Below are 21,524 nucleotides of genomic sequence, written 5' to 3' on the forward strand. Positions count from 1 at the left end.
GTGCAGCAGGTGGTAAAGAAGGTTAATTGTATGTTGGCCTTCATTGCGAGAGGTTTCGATCATAGAAGCAGGAATGTGTTGCTGCAATTATACAGGACCTTGGTCAGGCCGCACCTGGAGTATTGTCTGCAGTTTTGGTCTCCTTCTCTGAGGAAGGATGTTCTTGCTCTCAAGGGAGTGCAGTGAAGGTGTACCAGACTGATTCCAGGGATGGCGGGACTGTCATATGAGGAGAGATTGACTAGGTTGGGATTGTTCTCACTGGAGTTCAGAAGAATGAGGGGGGGATCTCATAGAGACTTATAAAATTCTAACAGGGCTAGACAGTGTAGATGCAGGGAAGATGTTACCAATGATGGGTGTGTCCAGAACCAGGGGTCACAGCCTGAGGATTCAGGGTAAACCATTTCAGACAGAGATAAGGAGATATTTCTTCACACAAAGAGTGGTGAGCCTGTGAAATTCATTGCCACAGGAAGTAGTTGATGCTAAAACTTTGAATATATCAAGAGGCGGCTGGATATATTTGGCAGAATGGGATCAAAAGCTATGGGGAGAAAGCAGGATTAGGCTATTAAGTTGGATGATTAGCCATGATCGTGATGAATGGCGGAGCAGGCTCGAAGGGCCAAAAGGCCTCCTCCTGCTCCTATCATCTATGTGTCTATGTAAGGCCAGTATTGAACCCGGGTCATTGGCACTGTGAGGCAGCAGTGCTAACCACTGTGCCACCGTGCCAAAGAGCTGAGGAGTGGGATTAATTCATAGATTCATAGAATCAGGCAGCACAGGGGTAGCCATTTGTCCCATCTACTCTGCACTGGAGTTTACTGGATGGAGAGTTGTGCATAGTCATAATGAGCTGATATTGGCAGAGACAAATTTACATGACAGCACACCCAAATGCAGCTTAAGAGGCATCACTGTGTGGCAACACTACAATCATTGTGTATACAAGATGATAACAATTGGCTAAGTTTGTATTTGAAATGTGCTAATTTAAATATTTGAATGGCACTCCCACTGCTTAACATCTGATGTACTTTGAGTGCAGAAACTGCAAGCTGCCTTCAGAAATGTGTGTCTGTCAGCTGTCAAGTGTGGTCGGGAGCAGAATGACCCCAAAATGATGAGGGAGAAGGGTCTTCAACAAGGTGCGGCCTTCTTTGCAGTAAAAATTCCATAATAAACATCATGGATGGAGGTGATAGAGAATATCTCAAAGCAAGCTCACCTTTGTGTTGGCCTGGGGGCAGATGAGCAAGAAATGTTCCATCTGTGTAAGGATTTTAATACAAGTGCGCAGGCAAGTTATTAACTTTATTAGGCTGTCCTCTGAAGTAGCATCAACACATGGCATAATACAGTGCACTTTAACTACTTTAATCTTTATAATCGTATCACCGTGCTAAAGTTATTTAATGCCACAGTGTAAGGTAATCGTATCATAGTGCTAAACATGTCATCCAATAATAAATAACAAACACCAAACAAATGCCAGTACCAGTTTCTTTTTGCTGCTCTTTAGACACTCATATTAAATAGCAAGTGACTTGGACACATGGATCTTACCAAAATGTCTCTTTTATATAAATCTGTAGGAGATGGCAGCACAAAACAGGGCACATGCATGTGAACAGGAAGATGCTCCCTAAACCATTGACTCCTTGGGAGAATTTTCATTCTGGGATTCGGGACCTGCTGTCAAAATCAGTTCCAGGTCCTGACTCCACGCGGCCTGTTCCTGACACAAACACAAACCTCAATTTGTGATGTGTCAGCCAACTAAAAGCAATGATGCAGGCTCTCAATTTAATCAAGAATGGCATGCGGGTGCGTGAGGTTGGTTGGCTAATAGGAGGCCCTCCAGTACCGAAACAGAAATCCCCAATGTACTGATATCATGGCTGTGTTGTAATGTACTGACTGTCCACTAGGAGTCTCATTAGTATATAAGTGGATGTTAGAGTCAGATGATCTCAGACTGACTAGGGAACTGGGGGAGAGGTTGCTTGTGCATGATCATACTATTATTCATCTGCTGTCTGTATATTCTTGACCCACAGTTAATGTTAATAAATTGTTTAGAGCTTTGGCTACAAATGTTCTTGGAATATAAATCAGACCATCTGACAAGAACATTACACTCAAAGTCTGAGAGCTACCGATTCATGATGGAGAGAGAAAGGGCGACTTGACATGAAGGTGGCCTCTGAAGAAACGGTCAGGTTTCCAAAAATTTTATGTGGCCTCAGATTCCTGGCTCTAAGGTGGAGCGGCAATCCCTCTACTTGGTGACCAGTGACTGCTTCTGTGGCCCAGCAACCATGACTATTGTGGACAGGAGGGTTCCTCACAGGATCAACTGCAATGTTCCCCATCCCGCTGGTGCACTGGCCTTGTTTCAGTACGATGTGCAAAGCTTGTGTGCCGACTGGAACATCTTGATGTGCGGGGAAAAAAGATCTTATAATCTTTTAAAATCACTCAGGGGATTGTGGCACCGAACAGGCTCGATAGCCAGTTACGTGAGATTGTACCTGCTTCCAATCTTGATCCCAATGAACTGAAACTCCTGCTCCTTCCATGAGAAAAATCGGGCATGGAGGTAATAATGGGATTGGGGTAAGTAAGATGAGAGACCACCATCCAAGCTTTTTGCAAGTATTCTTAGATTTACATTTTTTATTCAGAGGAAGGGATTTTCTATCTACCCATAAAAAGATGGGTAAATGAAGTGTTAAAATGGCCTGGGTTAGCTATTTAGATTTCACTATTTCAGATTTTAATAGGCACTTCTGGGCAGGTTACTCAATTAAAATGATAAGGCCTAAGCTCTACCCATGCAGAATACCTGATATAGAGCCATAAACTGAGTTATTTCACTGAATGACATCAATATGTGCAATATAAACTCAATTTGTAATTTGCAAAACCGTGCCTTTTTTCTCTTCACCAGTTGACTGGTTATTTGTCTTAACATTAAAACAGTCATGCTGAATGTCTTGTTTACCCTCAAAGTTGCTCTAGTCTTGCTTCGTATCACGTTTTGCATGATTTTCTATTCTTGTTGAGGCAGCAAAAGATTCCATCACACTCTGGACCATTGGGCACAGCTGCCTATGTCTCATCTCTTCCTGCTTTACTCTGAAGTAATATGGAAAGTCCTTCATGCATCAGAAATGGGTAGCGCTACACAATTCAATTCATCTTACTGTATTTATACACAGCGGCCTATTTACATGAACTGAAATGGGGCCAATTTTCTGCTGTGTGTCTGATGTGAAAGCTGTAGAAGTCAGTTACTTTCTGAGTGGTGGACGTCTGAGTTTCTGGTGAATTAAATGCTGGGTTTCGTGACATGCTGTTGGTCCATTTCCCATCAGGACTGGAAGCGGCTGTTGACTTGTGGAAAATAGTGTGGTCCATGTAAATGGATGGCACAGTGGTTAGCACTGCTGCCTCACAGTACCAGAGACCCAGGTTCAATCCTGCCTTGGATGACTGTCTGTGTGGACTTTGCACCTTCTCCCCATATCGGCATGGGTTTCCCCCGGGTGTTCCGGTTTCCCCCCACAGTCCAAAGGTGCACAGGTTAGGTGGATTCGCCATGTTAAATTATCCTTAAGTTAGGTGGAGTTACGGAGGTAAGTGTGGACCTAAGTAGAGTGCTCTTTCGGAGGGTTGGTGCAGACTCAGTCGACCGAATGACCTCCTTCTGCACTGTTCTATCATTATAGAGGGATTCTATCATTATAGAGGATCAGGTGGAAAGGCAAGGGCGGCAGAAGTCCAATTCTTACCTTCTGTAACACTGAGAAAAACCTCTGTTCCTGGTGGCCCATCAGAGGAATTGAAGTAATGGTACAATAATGGTACAGGGGAGGTGGTGGTGTAGTGGTATTTTCACTGGACTAGTAATCCAGAGAACAAGAGTACTCTGGGGTCCCAGGTTCAAATCCCACCACTGTAGATGGTGAAATTTGAATTCAATAAAAATCTAGACTTAAAAATCAAACTATGACCATGAAACCATTGTCAATTGTCTTATAAACCCATCTGGTTCACGAATATTGTAGAAGCCAGCTATTTTCTGTAGGTAAAGGATAGATATTTAGCTTTTAAGCCCCTAGTCTATTAAATACCATTTTAAAACTCACTCATAACCTCAGGTCATTTCAAAACACACATTCAGCATTTCAAAACATAGCTGCAAACAGAACACAGAACAGCAGAATTCCTATGCAGCTAACAAATACAATTCCAAGATAAAGTAACCCAAGCAAGCTCCATGGCAACAGCATAGAGACCATTGTCCTAACAAGCAAGTTTATGCGATAAGGAAGCCGAATTGCATTCCATAGCTCATACAAGAATACATTTTAAGTTAATGTTGCCTATTAATGAATGACAACTAACCCTCAAATCAACTCATTTGATGTTAATCCAAACCAATTAGAATTACATTGGGGTGTAGATGTATGGCTAAAGTCTGATATGATTTGGTATAACCGTTGTGGATTTTCGGCCATCTCTCTTTTTCTCTCTCTCTCTCTCTCTCTCCTTCATGAATCAATCTATACTTTGACTTAACTATGCGCTGTCTCTCTGTTTTTCATAGTTCACTTTCTGACTTTGACTTTTGAAGTTATTGCGAGCTGTTTGCCTAAACAAGAAAATAATTTCTGTGATTGAAAGTTGAATTGTCTGCAGATTGCCTCTCTGTGAGTCCTATATCAGCTGGACTTATTAGAGAATGATACTTTAAATGACTCTCAATTGTAATCAATAAAGACAAATAAAGCAGATTCTTATTTGCACCTGAGAAGTTTTAACTCAAATTTCTACTGAGTTTTAGTGATCGCAAAGTGCCGCTAAAACCGCATGGTCGATTTAATAAATGTCCTTGAGGGAGGGAAATCTGCCATCCTTGCAGCGTCTGGCCTATATGTGACTCCAGTCCCACTTAAGGGCAAATAGAGATGGGTAATAAATGCTGGCATAGCCAGCGACACACACGCCCCATGAACGAATAAAAAAATATATATCAGGTTACTATGAGTTATGAGAAATCTTACACAATGTCTTGAACTGCCCAAATTTCCTTCACCTAGAGCTGAGAGAGATAGCAGGCATTCACTCAGTCAGCCTGACTGATCACAAGCCCAGATTACCATGGGGGGAAAACAATGTATTTTGATTTGATCATTCAAGTGCTCGGTCTCAATTTTTCAAATCTTGTAGCCTCACTAAATGTCAATCTTGTCTCATTCTGTGCTGCATGTGGGCTATTAGATGGTGACACCCATTGAGTAATGAGTTGAGATTATCCAGACCCTTGCAACAGTAGTGAGTGCATTCTCGCTGTGTTACTCTGCGATGTATTTAAACTCGGGCTCCAAAGGTGAAATGACAGCGCGCCAAATAATGATCCAATTTCATTCAATTTCTATAGATTAGAATATTTTGCAGCAAAATGAAGCAAGTGCTTTTGATTTATTGTAAAGGGGCATTCAAATATTACCTCTCTCTTGATAAGATGGGTGGTGTGAATTAGCAGCTTATTTTGCATTTCTCCTGACTATTCATTCCATTATGCTATCAGTATAACCCAAACCCAAAATAGATTGATCGGGTGAGATGAATTAAAATGGGGAAGAGGCTCGCCTGGAGCATAAACACCAAAATAGACTTGTTGGGATGAATAGTTTGATCCTATGCGTTAAAATTCCAAGGCTTGGATGTTTGTAACGATGGAGAGCCTCCTTGCCATTGTGAAAATGGCGGAATAAGTGGAGAGTCAGTAGTCCTGCCCCTGGAACATGGCTCTATTCATTTTTGCAGGGGCAGGTATGGGAGCGGCTCATATTTCATGAATGCCCATTTCACGGAGGCAGCTACCCAAATAAATCAGCAGCTGCAACTTCTGTCTAATTTTGGTGACCCTGAGGTGATACATCACGGCCGGGATTATCGCGCCACGCCGCTCCGACAGCGAGCTGCTGATTCTCCGGTCGACGCGGGGTCGCCGCAGCGCCGATTGGGGGCTGTTGAAAGCGCCACCCCCGGCGATTCTCCAAGCCTCGACCGGCCAAGTGCCCGCTGAGCTCGGCCGAGTCCTGCCGGCGTGGGTTATGTATGGTCCGACCCAGTGGGACCTCGGAGTTCTGGCTGCGGGGTCTATCCTGGAGGGGTGGGGGGGGCGGGGGATCCGACTCCGGGAAGGGCCTCCACGGTGGCCAGGTCCACGATCGGGCCTACTGATCGGCGGGCGGGCTAATTCCAGTGGGGGCCTATGTTCCTCCACGGCAGGCCCCTGTAGGGCCCTGTAGGCCCCATATTGCCTGGGGGCCGGCGCAGAGACGGCAACCCACGCGCATGCACGGACCCGCGCCAGATGCAGCGCGCCGGCTTTCAAGCGCCGGAGCAACGGACACCACTCCGGCGCTGTACTAGCCCCCTAGGAAGGGGTGAATGCCTGGTCCTGGAGCCTGTTGACACCGGAGTTGCTCGTGCCGGTTTTGACGCCAGAACCAACACTTGGCCGGGACTTCAGAGAATCCCGGCCCACATGTGTGGGGTGGAACTAATGGGAGCAGGTCTGACCTTTGAGGACTCTTTTGGACATGCCTTTGGATATGATTCCAGAACACCTTTGGTGATGGTCAAGAGCCCTTTAGTGGAAGTCAGGTGCCCTCTGGGAAGGTTTATGTGCCGATTGGGATTTTTAGAACAAGGGCCAGAGTTTCACTATGATAGAGAGGCTCTCCATCATGGTGAAAATCCCATAAATGGCCAAAAAATCTCATTCCTGCCCCCGGACACGGCATGTTTCATCTTTGCTGGGGCAGGAATGGAATTGGGCCAGCGTTCATGTATGCACAGTCTATGGTGGCAGCTGGCCTTTTAAATCACCAGCTGTTTCCAGTAAAGTGGGATTTTTGAAGGCCAGGAGTGTGAAACCAAGACTGTGTAGATTAGACCAGGTCTGAAGTTGATGGATTCATTTGGATAGTAAGGATATCCCCTTGGATCTGGTCCTAAATCAACCTTTAACAGAGGTAAGGCACCCTTTGGAATTGTTAAATTTGAACATGATTATGTACTTTTGACACATACACACTCATTAGAACTTCCATCTGCCAAGAGGAACTGCCAATGTTATTGACACTGTCAAGGAACTGTCAAACAAATTAGGTGCATTGGAACAGAGGTGGTAACGACAAAGGTGGGTGGCATGAGTTGGCAGCAAGATGGCATAGGGTCTTTAAAGGCAAGATGGATGTGGGGGCCAAGGGTATGAAGGCCCATGGGGTTGAGTAGAGAGGCATGGTTTGGTCTATCGGTAGATGTTGTCGTGGGGCTGGGTTGAAGAATTTGGTTGGCATGGGGGGGAGGAGGGACATCGCGGAGTGGGGAGAGTAGCATGAGATGATATAGAGGATGGGAGGACATGCAGTATCATAGGCTTGCATATTTTAGGTGTAGGAAGAGTATGGTCTTATGCTCTTCTGGGAGACTGTGGAGGTGAGGGTTGGAGGGATGTTTTTTGTTTTCTTCCTTTTGAAAATCTATTTCAATACAGTGCTGGAGCATTTTCGTACAACCAGCCTTCACAGCTGGCTGCCTCTACATTCCATAAGACCATAAGACATAGGAGCAGAATTAGGCCACTTGTCCCATTGAATCTGCTCCGCCATTCAATCATGGCTGATATTTTTCACAGCTTCATTCTCCCGCCTTCTCCCCATAACCCCTGATCCCCTTATTAATCTAGAACCTATCTATCTCGGTTTTAAAGACAGGCCTCGCAGTATCTTGTAAGTTTCAATAAGATGCCCTCTCATCCTTCTAAACTCCAGCGAGTACAGACCTAGAGTCCTCAATCGTTCCTCATACGACAAGCTCTTAATTCCAGGGATCATTCTTGTGAACTTCCTCTGGACCCTTTCCAAGGCCAGCGCATTCATTCCAGGAATGGTGTTCCAGCTTCCAATTGAGCTTGCACCCCATCAGACTGAAACACTGACCTGCCAGTGGCCATTGTTAAAGGTTAGGTTTGCAGAGCGGAGAATTCTCCTGTATCTGTGCATCAGACCTGGGAGATAATATCTGAGCCTCAGCATGAATTTCGGTAAAATTGCACAAACATAATTGGGCGGGATTCTCTGATGGCGAGTCAGAGTGTCCGCGCCGTCGTGAACACCGTCGCGTTTCACGATGGCGCAAACGGGCCGCCGGCAGCATCGATTGAGACCCCGAAGAGGGGCCAGCAGCAGGGCAGTGTGAAACGCGGTGGGCGTGGCGCCAGAGCGGCGCCGTCATTGTGCGACGCCCGGATACAATGACCTGGAGACACTGCTGGACGCAGTGGAAAAGCGAAGGGCGATCCTGTGCCCAAGACATGGCCACCGGCACCTTGCCAGCACAGTCAGACGCAACTGGCATGATGTGGACATCGCCATTAGTGCTGTGGGGCACACCCCACATTCTGGAGAGCAGTGCCGCAAGAAGCTCCACGACCTCACGAGGGCTGCCAGGGTAAGTACCCCGAGAGATCCCCCGGGCCACACTCCACCCTGCGCTCCCCTCCCCACCACGTGTCTCGCCCCCCCCTCTCCCGCCCACGCTGGGGGGGCACCACATTCAACCCGACCCACATGGGCACCACACCCCCCTTGAGAGCCGCCATGGCGTGGTGCCCAGTGTCCCTCCCCAGTGATAATGTTGCCAACATCTGCGCGTCTTTCTGCTAACTGCCTAACTCTGATGCTTTCCACCCCCCGCAGGACAAGACAGCCCACAACCATCGTGAGCGTGCAAGAAACGGAGGGGGTCACCTGTTCTGCACCCCCTCACCGTCCATGAGCAGAGGACTCTGGACCTCGCTGGGGGAGCCGCCACCCAGGAGGTAGGGCCATGCCAGATCGGAGGCGCAGCACCAAATGAGACTCCCCTGCCTGGCTACACTCCCTCAGCCCCTCACCTCCCCCCTCCTCCCTCCACACTACACCCACACACACTGCCCCCTCCACACTGCCCCCTCCACACTGCACCCCCTCACACTCCACCCCCTCACACTGCCCCCTCTACCCCCTCACACTCCACTCCCTCACACTCCACCCCTCACACTCCACCCTCACACTGCCCCCTCTACCCACTCACACTCCACTCCCTCACACTCCACCCCCTCACACTCCACTCCCTCACACTGCCCCCTCTACCCACTCACACTCCACCCCCTCACACTCCACCCCCTCACACTGACCCCTCCACACTCCACCCCCTCACATTCCACCCCCTCACACTGCCCCCTCCACACTGCACCCCCTCACACTCCACCCCCTCACACTGCCCCTCCAAACTCCACCCCCTCACATTCCACCCCCTCACACTTCCCCCTCCACACTGCACCCCCTCACACTCCACCCCGTCACACTGCCCCCTCCACCCCCCTCACACTCCACCCCCCCAACCCCCCTCACACTCCACCCCCTCACACTGCCCCCTCCAAACTCTAACCCCCCTCACACTCCACCCCCTCACACTGCCCCCTCCACCCCCTCACATCCGACTCCGATGGTCTAACGATACATGCTTTATTGTGTATTCCAGGGCCAGCCGACGATCGTCCCGGCATATCTCAGACAAGCCACCGCCGTCCAGGTCCACATCCATCCACCCACAGGGCTGCACGCCAGGGAGGGGAAGGAAGACGGACAGGAGGGCCTTCTTCCAAAGCCGGGGCAAAGAAACGGACACACAGAGGACCGACACAAACGACAGTGATGAATAGAGGACGCACGATCAGGACACTGATGGCCATGAGACAGACAAAGAGAGGACGGAGAACCAGGGGCAGGATTCTCCGACCCCCCACCGGGTCTTCACCATGGCGGAGGCGGATGTGACCACCTCCCCTGCGCATGTGCGGGGATGACGTCGGCAGCCGCTGACGCTCCAGCGCATGCGCGGACTTACGCCGGCCGGCGATGGCTCCGGCTGGCGTGGCGCCAAAGGCCGTGCACGCCAGCCGGCGGGGCGCCAACAACTCTGGTCAAAATGATCTGTCAAAGGAAAAAGTCAAGCTTTCTAGGCATTTAAAACTCCTGCCATATAAATGTTTGAAAAAAAATATCTCGAGTGTATTTTTTAAAAGTAAACATTTGCAATTTTATTCTGTCTGTTGACATAAGCCTAACCGTTAACATTGCTGGATCAGTGCTGTATCATTGATTTCACAGACATCCAGTAGGGTGCCTGCTGCTTCACAGTTTGAATGACTTTTTGAAATGGGATTATGAATTCCAATGCTTCTTTTTATAAGGCTTTATGAATAAACTGGTTGTTCTTTTAAGGAATTATGTAGCTGAAGGAATGTAAATATAGTAAATGTCTTTTTAATAATGAGAGTTTAAAAAAAATACAATCAGCAATTCATGAACCTCATATTATTTCATAGCAGCATGGCTCCTGAGCTCTGCCCATGGTGGGTACAGGGTTAGTTTTCACGGTAGGTATAAGAGCAAAGGATGGGGGATGTGGGTCGGCATGAGTTGGCACTAAGTTGGTCGAGGGACTCTAAAGAGTCAATGGGCGGGCTCCCCCTCCCCCGCTGACAGTATGGATTGGTATGGAGCTGTATGATGGGGCACTGGGTTGAGCAAAGACATAGATTAGCATGGAGGGTTTGAGGGTGGGTGGGTGGCATGGGTGAGTCATGTGGAGTATGTGGGGTGGTAAATGATGAGGGCTGAAGGGATGTTTTATCATTTATTGTGTTTTTTAAAACCTTTAGCACAGTGCATCACAACAGGCCTTCCGCTCAGATTATTAAAGTTTAACAATGTAATTAGGAAGACATTGACTACCCCCACTCATGAGTTGGCCTACATTCATGTGGATGTTTACACAAACATCAAAAACACATTTCTGTCTGTGTGTGTGTGTGTGTGTGTGTGCTTGAAGAAAGCATTAACAACAACAAAAAATATTTTGTGGCAGCCAGTTGTTGCATAAGAAAAGTGAGTGCATCAGATGAGCCAAACAAGGAAAATAGAACAAATATGAATTGTTCATTAAGTTTATGTTTTTCACAGGAGCTTTTCACAGTAACTTCATTGAAGCCTACTTGTGACAATAAGCGATTATTAAGTTTATATTGCAGGCAGATACAATAACCAGCTGTGTCTGGATTCACAGCTCTTGCTTCTTGCTCTGTAGGATTGGGCTTTTTCAATGCTATTGTGCAACTCTCACTATGTGCAGCAGAAAGGAAATGAAGATATGCCAACACAAGTGCAACTTCCCCATAACAAAATTACAAACCACAAACTAAATGACCACCACTGTTCACCGAAGAACACTAGATGATGCAAGTAATCATTTGGTAGTGCAGAACTTGACTATTGCTGAGAAAAGGGGCACACTATTGAAGCTTTTCATCTTGCAGCTATCAGGACAGCCAAGCAAGCTAAACCAACAGTCAGGGCAGGGGACAATCATTGCCATGGAGAATGCAGCAGAGAACAGTTAACTGCCAAGCTTTTGTTTCAAATTCAAACCAGGCAGGTCAACACTGATTACTCAAGGCACGTATTCTCCATAGCAATGCTTCTGCCAATCAGAATCCACTTGTCAAAATAACCAGCATTCTCTCTGTTCATGCAGTATAAATTGATATCTCCTTACTTTTGCTTTATCTTGCGTAGCGGTGCATCTGAGTGCATTGCGAAAAGCTTTGATAGTATGTCTCTTTTTTTTTTACTCAGGTTAGGTGATGCATTAAAAGTTGTTTTAAAATTTTCTATTTCCGACCAGTCTGTCCTTTATTTTATGAGTTGGAGATTCATCATTCCGACACAAATGTTTCCTGGTGAGATTGATGATACTGGGCATTTGCTGCAGGGGAGAACAGCCTTTAGAAAATTCCCAAGCAAGGCTTATTAGCTGGCTTGGCAAGCACAGATTTATTATATATTCATTCATGATATTGTGATCAGCCCATTTTCGTCTAATGAGAATGCTGAAACTAAAGAATTTTGTCCTTGGTTTCATGTTCACCTCCGAACCCTGCCTGTCTCTTTCTGTTCAGATGCTCTTATGCACCCACACGAGGGTCTAGTCAATTTGCACAAGAGGTACGGAAAAGGCATTCCAACTGGAAGACTTTGCTGCCTGTTGGATACTTTTGCAAAAATAATTTTTCATTCGAAATATAACCTCCTATCAATTAGAAACTACTCCACGATTTGCAATGTGGCTTTGCCTGCAAGGTTCTTTAATTCTTAAGACTTTGGAAGCTACAGTAGACTTGTGTTTGAATCTAGGTGCAAGGAACCTCTGGGAATCAGCAATCAAGAGTGTAAGTGATTTACACTGTTTGCAACAGAGAATTGTGGTGTAATGGTTCTGTTAATGGACTATCAATCCACTTGATTAGACTATTAATCCAGGAAACCTAAATTCAACGGCTCTAGTATATAGTTGTAATCTGGGCGTCTGAATTTAGTCTTCAAAAAATCTGGTAACAAAATAAAAAGTTGACATCAGTAAAATTAACTAAGAAACTGCTGGATTATTGTTTTTAGAAAACAACTGATCCACTGATAAACCTACTGCCATTACTTAGTCGGAATAACTTTTCATCAAAAAGTGAGCAACTAGGAATGAGAAATAAATTCCGGCCTTTCACTGATGCTCACATCCTGGGAATTAATTTTAAATGACTCTTAAAGTGAAGTAGAAGTTTGCTTCCATCGAATTTTTTCTGCAGGGAACTGCATCTCCTTTGTTGGAGATTGTATTATTTAGGTATTTTGTATAATCTTTACAGTAAAAATAACAACAAATTATATCTATATAGTGCCTTTAACATTATAAAACATCACACGGCCGTTCACAGAAATGTTTTAAAACAAAATTTGGCACAGAGCCACCTAAAGTATTATTAGCTCAGAATGATCAAAACTTTGGTTAAAGAGCTGTGCCTTTAAGGAGGTAGAGAGACAGAGAGGTATAGAGAGAGCATTCCAGATCTTGGAGCTCAGGTGGCTGAAGGCATGGCCAACAAAGATGGAGTGATTAAAATTGGGGCCATTAAGAGCCCAGAATTATGGAGCGCAGATATCTTGGAGGGTTGTGGGCCTGGAAGAGAAGACAGAGATGGGAAGGCACAAGGCCATGGAGGGATTTGAAAACTTGGATTAGAAATTTAAAATGGAGATGTTGTTTGACCAGATACCAATGTAGATACATGGGCACAGAGGTGATAATTGAACAGGACTTGATGTAAGGTAAGATACGGGCAGCAGAGCTTTGGTGGACCTGAGGTTTATGGAGAGTGGAATGTAGGCAACTATAAAGTTTATGAAAAAATACTGTTGAAATGTTCATAATTATTTGAATAAAGTTGAAGAATGCATTGCAGCAATGAAAATAGCTCCAGCAGTGGTACATAACAGGTAAGCCAGAAAGCACACAATACTATCACAAGCACTAAGTCTGATAATTGGGACAAAGAACTACAACAGATTAAGAGGAAGAAAAAGTATTATGATTTTATTAAATTATTAATATTATTAATATTCCTCGTGTGAGCAAAAATGGACAATGATGCGTTTAGCTCTCACCTCTAGGCCTTTATTTTTTGGTTCTGTAAATTGTGGTCGACAATGTAATAATGCACACACAATTCCATGGCAGCAACATACCAGATGCATGTGGTATCATGAATATAATGCATGCACATCCCAGTTACATTTTTTGTGTAAATAACAGTGATTTCTGCAAGAAAGTTTCAGTAATCAAGAGTTTTTTTTTAACCTATCCACAAAGTCAAAAACATTTAACTTTAGTCATCCTTAATTAACCGTTTTCTTTCCTTTATTTTCTCTTACCCCACACTCTTTCTCCTTTGATCCCTTCTTTTTCTCCTTTTTATTTTCTTTTTTGGACCTCCCCACCCCAGCTTTTAGCCTTTCCAAAAATGTTACATGTTACATCCCTTTAATAAAATGTGTTATTTTAATCCTTTAAAAAAATATTTTCTTCAAATAAGGAATATACAGAAAAGCATATGAACAATCAATCAATAATAAAATAAATAAAATACGCTCCTCCTAATTTGAGATTTTTACTCTTATTTCTATTAAAACATTTCCTTTTTTCCTCCCCCTTTATCCCATCTTCCCTACCCCCTTCACTTTACCCGCTGGAATCAAATCGATCTGTAAATAGAGACAAGAATGTGTTCCATCTCCTGTCGAATTCCCCATCTCAGCCACAAAGGGCAAACTTAATTTTTTCAAGTTTAAGGAATTCCACAAGAATCCCCCAACCATGTTGATATTTTTGGTGGATCTTTGGATATCCATTCTAATAAAACTCATCTCCGGGCAATCAATGTGGCAAAGGTCCCCATATTGGCTCTTTTCCCTTGTATTAGTCGTGGCATTTCCGACACTCCAGAAAATGCCTCAAGAGTTCCCGGTAATATTTCCACCTCCATAATTTTTGTTAATGTTTTGAACACCGAGGTCCAAAATGCCACTAATCGTGGACATGACCAGAACATGTGGTCATGGTCAGCTGGTCATCCTTTACAACTCTCACATTTAGCTTCTACTTCTGTGAATAATTTGCTCATTCTTTCTTGTGTCATATGGGGCCTATGCACTAACTTAAATTGTATGAAGCTTAGTCTAGCCCATGAAGATGAAGTATTGACCTTGTGCATAATTTTATTCCATAATCCCCATTCCAAATCCATATCCAACTCTTTGTCCCACTTTTGTTTTATGTCTTCAATTGGTGTTTACTTTGTGTCCATCAACCATTTATAAATGTCAGTAATTTTTCCATCTCCCATGTCATCTGGTAACAGCAATTTATCAATGAGATTGTTATCTCGTAGCCAAGAGAAAGAGGAAACACATTTTGTAATTGTAGATATTTAAACTTCCCCTCCTTCTGCATTTTGCGTTTCCCCTTCGCAAACATCGCAAATCTACCTTCTGAGAATAAGTCTTTTACTTACCTCAATCCCTCTTTCTGCCAATGTTTAAATGTTACATCCAATCTTGTCATGGTGAATCGGTGGTTTCCATAAATGGGGGCTGGCACTGACATGTTTCCTGAACCAGAATATTGTCTCAATTAGCTCAAGATTTTTAAGGACGATGCCATCACCGAACTTTCCATAAACTTCCCTGGGATAAATGAGACTGGGGCAGCAGCTAAAGCCTTCAAGCTGGTGCCCTTACACGATGCTTCCTCCACTTGTACCTTGCTCCTTCCTCTTTCTACCATTGCCAAATCTTTTCTATATTAGCCGCCCAATAATAATACAAAAGATAATCCTTCTTCTAATTCCTTTGAATAAATGTTCTTGCCTCCTGCTTTAACCTCACAGATCCTGGGGTAAGTTAAGTCACCAGCTGGGAAATTGATATATTTAGATCGGACACACGATTATGATCTGCTCAACCTGACCTCTGGCTGATTTAATCAGGAAGCGAAGCTGGACAATTCATAAATTGAGTAGCCAATTTGACATGTTACAATATAGATTAGCTAAGAGTTGGTTTCAGCCAATGACACACCAAACAGGTGGTACTCTTTGCCTGGTCCAGACATTGACTGAAGGATGGAGATTCTGGTTCCCATGAACTGCAGAAAGCCCTATCGGTGATGCTTCCAGTGGGAAGAGTAGTTGATCTGCTCAATATAAGAAGTTCAGTGCTCAGGGCATGCCTGCAATGCTGAAGAAGGTTTAATGATTCAAACAGAGGTGTCAAGGAAAAAGTTTTTTTCTCTTGGCCCAAATATTGACAATTTTTAAAAAGTGTTCAATTTTGTATTTTGGGTTATATATGAATTAAGCATAATTGAAAAAAAAATCCAATTGCTATCCATGCCAGACATATTTCAAATTGAAACTAAAATAAATTTGCCAAGAGAAAAACAAATTACAATGGATTCATGGCGAAATAACAGCTTAAACTGGTGAATATACCCGACTGGTCAGCCTCTGTGGAGAGAGAAACAGATTTAGGTTTGAACTTCCACTCCCAAGTCGGGAGCACAAGGCTGGAAAATCCCAACTTTGCAAACCCAACTCTGTGCCCTCTGATTTTCGTTCTGGCAAGACGGCTGTTAATGGGCCGGCTCCAGAAACAGTGCAGGGCAGCCACAGCTGTGGCCGGGTGCTGGGACAGGCTGTGTGAAAGGTTGATCTGGGTCTACCGCACTTTGTTCTGGCTGGAAGAACAATAAAAAAACAAAAACAGCCTTTTAACACTCGCCCCTCACACCCCCTTAGCACCCAGACCTTTCCCATGACCTGTCCATGTGAACCCATCCATTTCATGCCACTAGCAATTCCCACAAGCCCCTCATATCCCCTCTTCCAACTTGCACTCCCTACCCACCCTCTGTGGCCTTTTAGAGCTCAATGCTAATGTAATGTCATCTCATGCCAGCCTGTGGCCCCCTACATAGCACACTTTATCCGTGAACCCTCCATGCCAACTCAATTTGCATCCAGCATGGGCAGTTCTCAGGACTCATGCTGAGATTTAAAAATATGAAGTTCTAATTGTCTATTGATGATTTTGCAATTTTAAAAATACTCTAATTGATACAACTCATTTGCGGTATTTAAATTAATTCAACTACTTAATTCTATATGAAAACAAACATTTATATTCATAGCCTCACAACAAAGTCTGGAGCAGTCAATAAAACAGAACATACAGACACTCTACTGTGATAATTATAGGTTGTGGAATCAGTTATGCAGCACAAATTGTTTGATGATAACCTTCAGGCTTATGTCAACAGACAGACCAAAATATTAAGAACTGTTTTTTTTTAACTACAGACTTATTTCAACTTAAAGGCCAGGCGATTTAAATGCCTTGAGAGTTTGAATGCTCCAATGAGTTTATATACATTTTATGTACATTCATGTCTATTTTTAACAATCCCAAAGGGCACCTGACCTCTCCCAAAGGGCAAATGACCTCTCCCAAAGGTGTCCCTAGACCTATCCAAAAGGGCACCCTACCTCTCCAAAGAACTCCTGTACATTTAGAACTTCTTTTGAAAAGTGTAAAGCCAACAAGTCATGTTTTAGACATCCGTTATTAAAAATTGGATCTGTTTGAAGGCATCTGCATTTTTATATGCAAAGCCTCCATAAACCACAAATGTGCAAGCTGCATCCTGTTTAGTTCCCCACCCCCTCCCCCACCCTGTCAGCGAAAATAGTGGATGCTGGGTTTGGGTGCGGGACTTCTGGTATTGGAGCTCTGACACCATTTTGGCTAAGTCAGACAACCTGTCACTTGTTGTGTGGCAACATGTCATTGAATTGAAACATTGGAAAGAATTTTCTCATTCCCTGGATGAACAGTTGGGATGAAGGAAGGTCAGAAAAATAGCAGTGAACTGCATTAGGACAACTCTCAACACCAGTCCAACCGGCAGAAAATGTCCTGTTGATTGTACTGAACACGGATCAGCTGCCCTATTAAATTTAAATAATTAAAGCCCAATTAAGAGCCATTTTCTCAGGCAGTTGGTATTTTGGCAGCAGCAGAATATCTCAGCCACGTGGGGAGGCCATCTGCTTCATGAAGATAGCCTTCCTACAACAGCCCAAGGAGGCTAATAGAGCTGGAGGCTCAGTACCCCACAGAGGATGCTGCAGGCAGGGAAGGCCCACTCTGTCCATTTGGAGGGCCCTGCCAGCTTGACCCCTCTGATTCATAATTTTTTTAAACTTTCCTGTCTGCGGATGCTTCAATCATCGACCTACCTCCAGGGGGATGATGTGCCTTCGGAACTGATTCAGTAGATCGATGTCCCACCAGCGCTATCCCGGGGGCAGCCAATTAGGAAGTCACCACCAGCAAAATCGAGTTGGTCCCACTATCAGCACGTGCTGGATTGTGACTCCCATTTGGTCCTGACGTTGGGTCCCCAGAAGCTAATTGCAAAATCCAGCCCATCCTCTCATCACAGATGTTGCCAGCATTCTCTGCTTTTATTTAATAATTATTTAATAGTTATTTAATAAAATAATAATAATAATTAAATAAAATCACCGAGCTGTACTAACTGGCTCAGATCACACAGAGTCTTAAAACTGGGATAAATTCCACTTCGAAAGCGATGGGTGTTTATTTTTAATTCTGCTGATTTCAGTGAGTTCCATCTCCATCTTCACTATTTTCTCTCTGTCTTTCAATAATTCTGGCTCTGGAGTCTTGATGGCTCAATGGAGATACATAAAAATAAAATCCTTTCAATTCTAGTCTTGCTTAAGGCTTGCCAATTTCCATACACATTTAATCCTGTGATCACAATTCAAATTAAATAGCCTGCTTACATCTGCAGTATCCATGCTTTCAGCATTTTAAAGACCTGCATCATGTCCTCCCTTAATCTTCTTTTCTCCTGTGACAACAGATTTTGTTCTGTCGGCCTCTCCTCACAGCTTAGGCTGGATTCTCTGTCGGACAACGCCGAAGTCGGGAAAGGTCCATGATTGGGAGGAGAATCGGTTGTGAGGCCAAATTCGTGGCTGGCGCCAGGTGCCCGCCAGGATGCCGGTGCCTCGTCAGTGGTGTCAATGCGTTTTACTCCTCATGTACAGTAAACGCCGTCCGCATATCATTAGCGGGCCTGACCCGGTATTCTCTGGGGCCTCCGCGATGCTCCGCCTCTGCCGGGATAAAAGTGCCGATGGCGAGGGTCACTTGTGGTTTCAAAAATCAGGACATAGGTGCCTTGGCGCATGAGGGAGAGAGTGAGAGGGTGTGAAAAGTGTCCAACATCCCCATAGTGTGCTGATAGTTGTGCCTCTGACTGGGGGCTTCTGACAAGGCTGAGGGGGGTTAGCGCGGGGCAACCAGAAGGTGGGGCATGGGGTCAGGGTGAACGGGCACGGAACACCATTGCCACAGCCTGCAAGGCAACCATGCGGCTGCGCATACCGCTGACTGCCCACTGTGAACTTAGCGCCACGGGTTGCATGGGTGTCTTCCCAGGCCACCCACTTCGGTACCCCCTGGCCCCAGACAACCCATTAATGGGATGGGTGTGCTCCAATGCAACCAGTGCCATCTTGTTGGCTGGAATGAGTGTGTGTGTGTGTGTGTGGGGAGTGGAATGCAAATAAATGCAGCTGCAGCTTGTCAGCCTCTTGAGTGTCAATCCCGACTCCGGCGAATCAGACACCGCTTTTCATTGGAACTAGCCGCGTTCCACGTGCCTCCAGTGCTAGCCCATTAACGGTTTTGGAATTGCTCTGGGACCGGTGCCGATGTTCCTGTCGTAGTGCACAATTGATTCTGTCCCGGTCAACACTAGTCTCTCAAATGGAAAATCTAGCCCCTTATATTTATGCTAAAGCTATACAAAAATCACTTCATTCTCATGCTGCCCAGCAGGAAAAAACAGTTCGGACCAGTAGTCTTATTTCCCAGTTTTTACTGGTGTTCTATTTTAAGATATACAAGACCAGTTTGGACTAGTTTCCTTATTTTCCCACTCTTACTGTTTTTATTTGAGTTGTATAAACCCAGAGGCAAATGCTAAATTGACACACAAGAGAAGCCTCTCTTATTTCTTCTGTTTGCCATCCATCTCAGAACATGTTGACAGGTTTCTGAATCAAGCCAGGAGTTTACAAGGGAGATCCTAAACACACAGGTTTTCATTTGTCCCAGTGAACATTACTGAAAACCGACAGGGCAATCAAAGATCCCAGTTAATGTTCCCTGAAGATCCAAATCAGGGTGTATAGGTTTCTGAATAAGCTATGATTGTCAAACATGTGCACTGTGAATGATGAAAAAAACTTGATCAACACGTCGTTAGATTCTTCTAAGTTTTGATATCAGTAAAATCATAATTTACAAGTCATTTTGTCTTTGCGTTTATTGTTTACATTAGCCTCCTTTGGCCAAACAATGGTTTCAACTTAACCAAAATTCAAGACATGACACTGATTGTGACTTTAGGCCACTACCACTAACGGAGTCATGGGTCAAGAAACTTTGGAATTGATCCTGTCTACCCGAGTCATTTCATTGAGAATATGGCAGAAACACATAAACTGATTTTCCAATGTTCTTCCAGTGAACTATTGCCAGCAGGCTGGGAGCAGCTCCAAGCAATTTCTTAGGCATGTCAATGTTGGTGGAATAAGGATATTAGGCTGTGATGCTGACACAACTAAAACAGCACGGTAGCATTGTGGATAGCATAATTGCTTCACAGCTCCAGGGTCCCAGGATCGATTCCGGCGTGGGTCACTGTCTGTGCGGAGTCTGCACATCCTCCCCGTGTGTGCGTGGGTTTCCTCCGGGTGCTCCGGTTTTCTCCCACAATCCAAAGATGTGCACGTTAGGTGAATTTGCCATGCTAAATTGCCCTTAGTGTCCAAAATTGCCCTTAGTGTTGGGTGGGGTTACTTGGTTATGGGGATAGGGTAGAGGTGTTGACCTTGGGTAGGGTGCTCTTTCCAAGAGCTGGTGCAGACTCAATGGGCCGAATGGCCTCCTTCTGCACTGTAAATTCTATAAAGAAGCAGAGTTTGTTTTTAACTGTTCCAGGGATATTGCTGGCACATTGCTGGAAATGCCAATATTTATTGCCAATCCCTAATTGCCCTCGGGAAGATGATGGTGAGCCATCTTCTTCAACCCTGCAGTGCCTGTGGTGTAGGTACAACCACAGCTGCTAAGAAGTTCTAGAATTGTGTCCACACGGGACATAGTTCCATATCAAGATCATGAGTGACTTGGAGGGGAACTTGCAGATGGTGGTGTTTCCATGTGTTAGCTGTGTTTGATGTTCTGGGCAGCAGACACTCACAGATGTGGAAGGTTCTGTCAAAGTAACATTGGTGAGGTTTTACACATTAATTTACAGGCGTGAGTGTCACTGGCTAGGCCAGCATTTATTGTCCATCCCTAGTTGACCTTCAGAAGGTGGTGGTAAGCTGCCTTCTTGAACCTAATTGTTTTGCACTGAGCGCTGAATTTGGGTGCATTTGAGTGCTATAGTGAGAGTTTGGTGACTAAGGGATATTAAGGGTTCATTTTTATCTGAAGTATAGTCTTTCTTTTATTTGTTAATTAACTTAAAAGTTGCTATTTGGTTTAGAGGAAGGTGACTTTTCAATCAGCTTCAAACAAAGGTTCTACTTGTAGCTACTTGCAGCTGGAGCTTGTTAATTAGTTAATTGGATTAGGCCAGTTTTCAGAGGCCGGAGTCACAGTATAAACCTGTACAACATGTATAAAGGTGAGCCAACTACAGTGCAGACTTTTTTTGCACTGAGTGCTGAATGTGGGTGCATTTGAGTGCTATAGTGACAGTTTGGTGACTGAGGGAGTTAGGTGAGGAGGGAGTAAGGTGCTCCGTTCATTTTATTTCCTATATTTCCTCAAAGAGCATGAAGGGAGCCGGGGGTTTACAGAGAGTGCAGCTGACTGGGAACAGAGTCGGAG

The 21,524-nt window shown here is 44.7% G+C and overlaps 1 long non-coding RNA gene across 1 annotated transcript in view; it reads right to left on the reverse strand.

Moving 5' to 3' along the window:
* Positions 1-17,959, reverse strand: part of LOC119964191 — a 33,233-nt gene extending 15,274 nt beyond the window's left edge. The window contains exons 1-2 of the long non-coding RNA XR_005460279.1: positions 17,822-17,959; positions 15,038-15,134 (exon numbers count right to left, since the gene is read on the reverse strand). This is a non-coding gene — a long non-coding RNA (uncharacterized LOC119964191). The remainder of the gene's footprint in view (positions 1-15,037; positions 15,135-17,821) is intronic.
* Between the last annotated feature and the right edge of the window lie 3,565 nt (positions 17,960-21,524).

Source organism: Scyliorhinus canicula, chromosome 4 (genome assembly GCF_902713615.1).
Source record: "Scyliorhinus canicula chromosome 4, sScyCan1.1, whole genome shotgun sequence".
NCBI classification, from domain to species: Eukaryota; Metazoa; Chordata; class Chondrichthyes; order Carcharhiniformes; family Scyliorhinidae; genus Scyliorhinus; species Scyliorhinus canicula.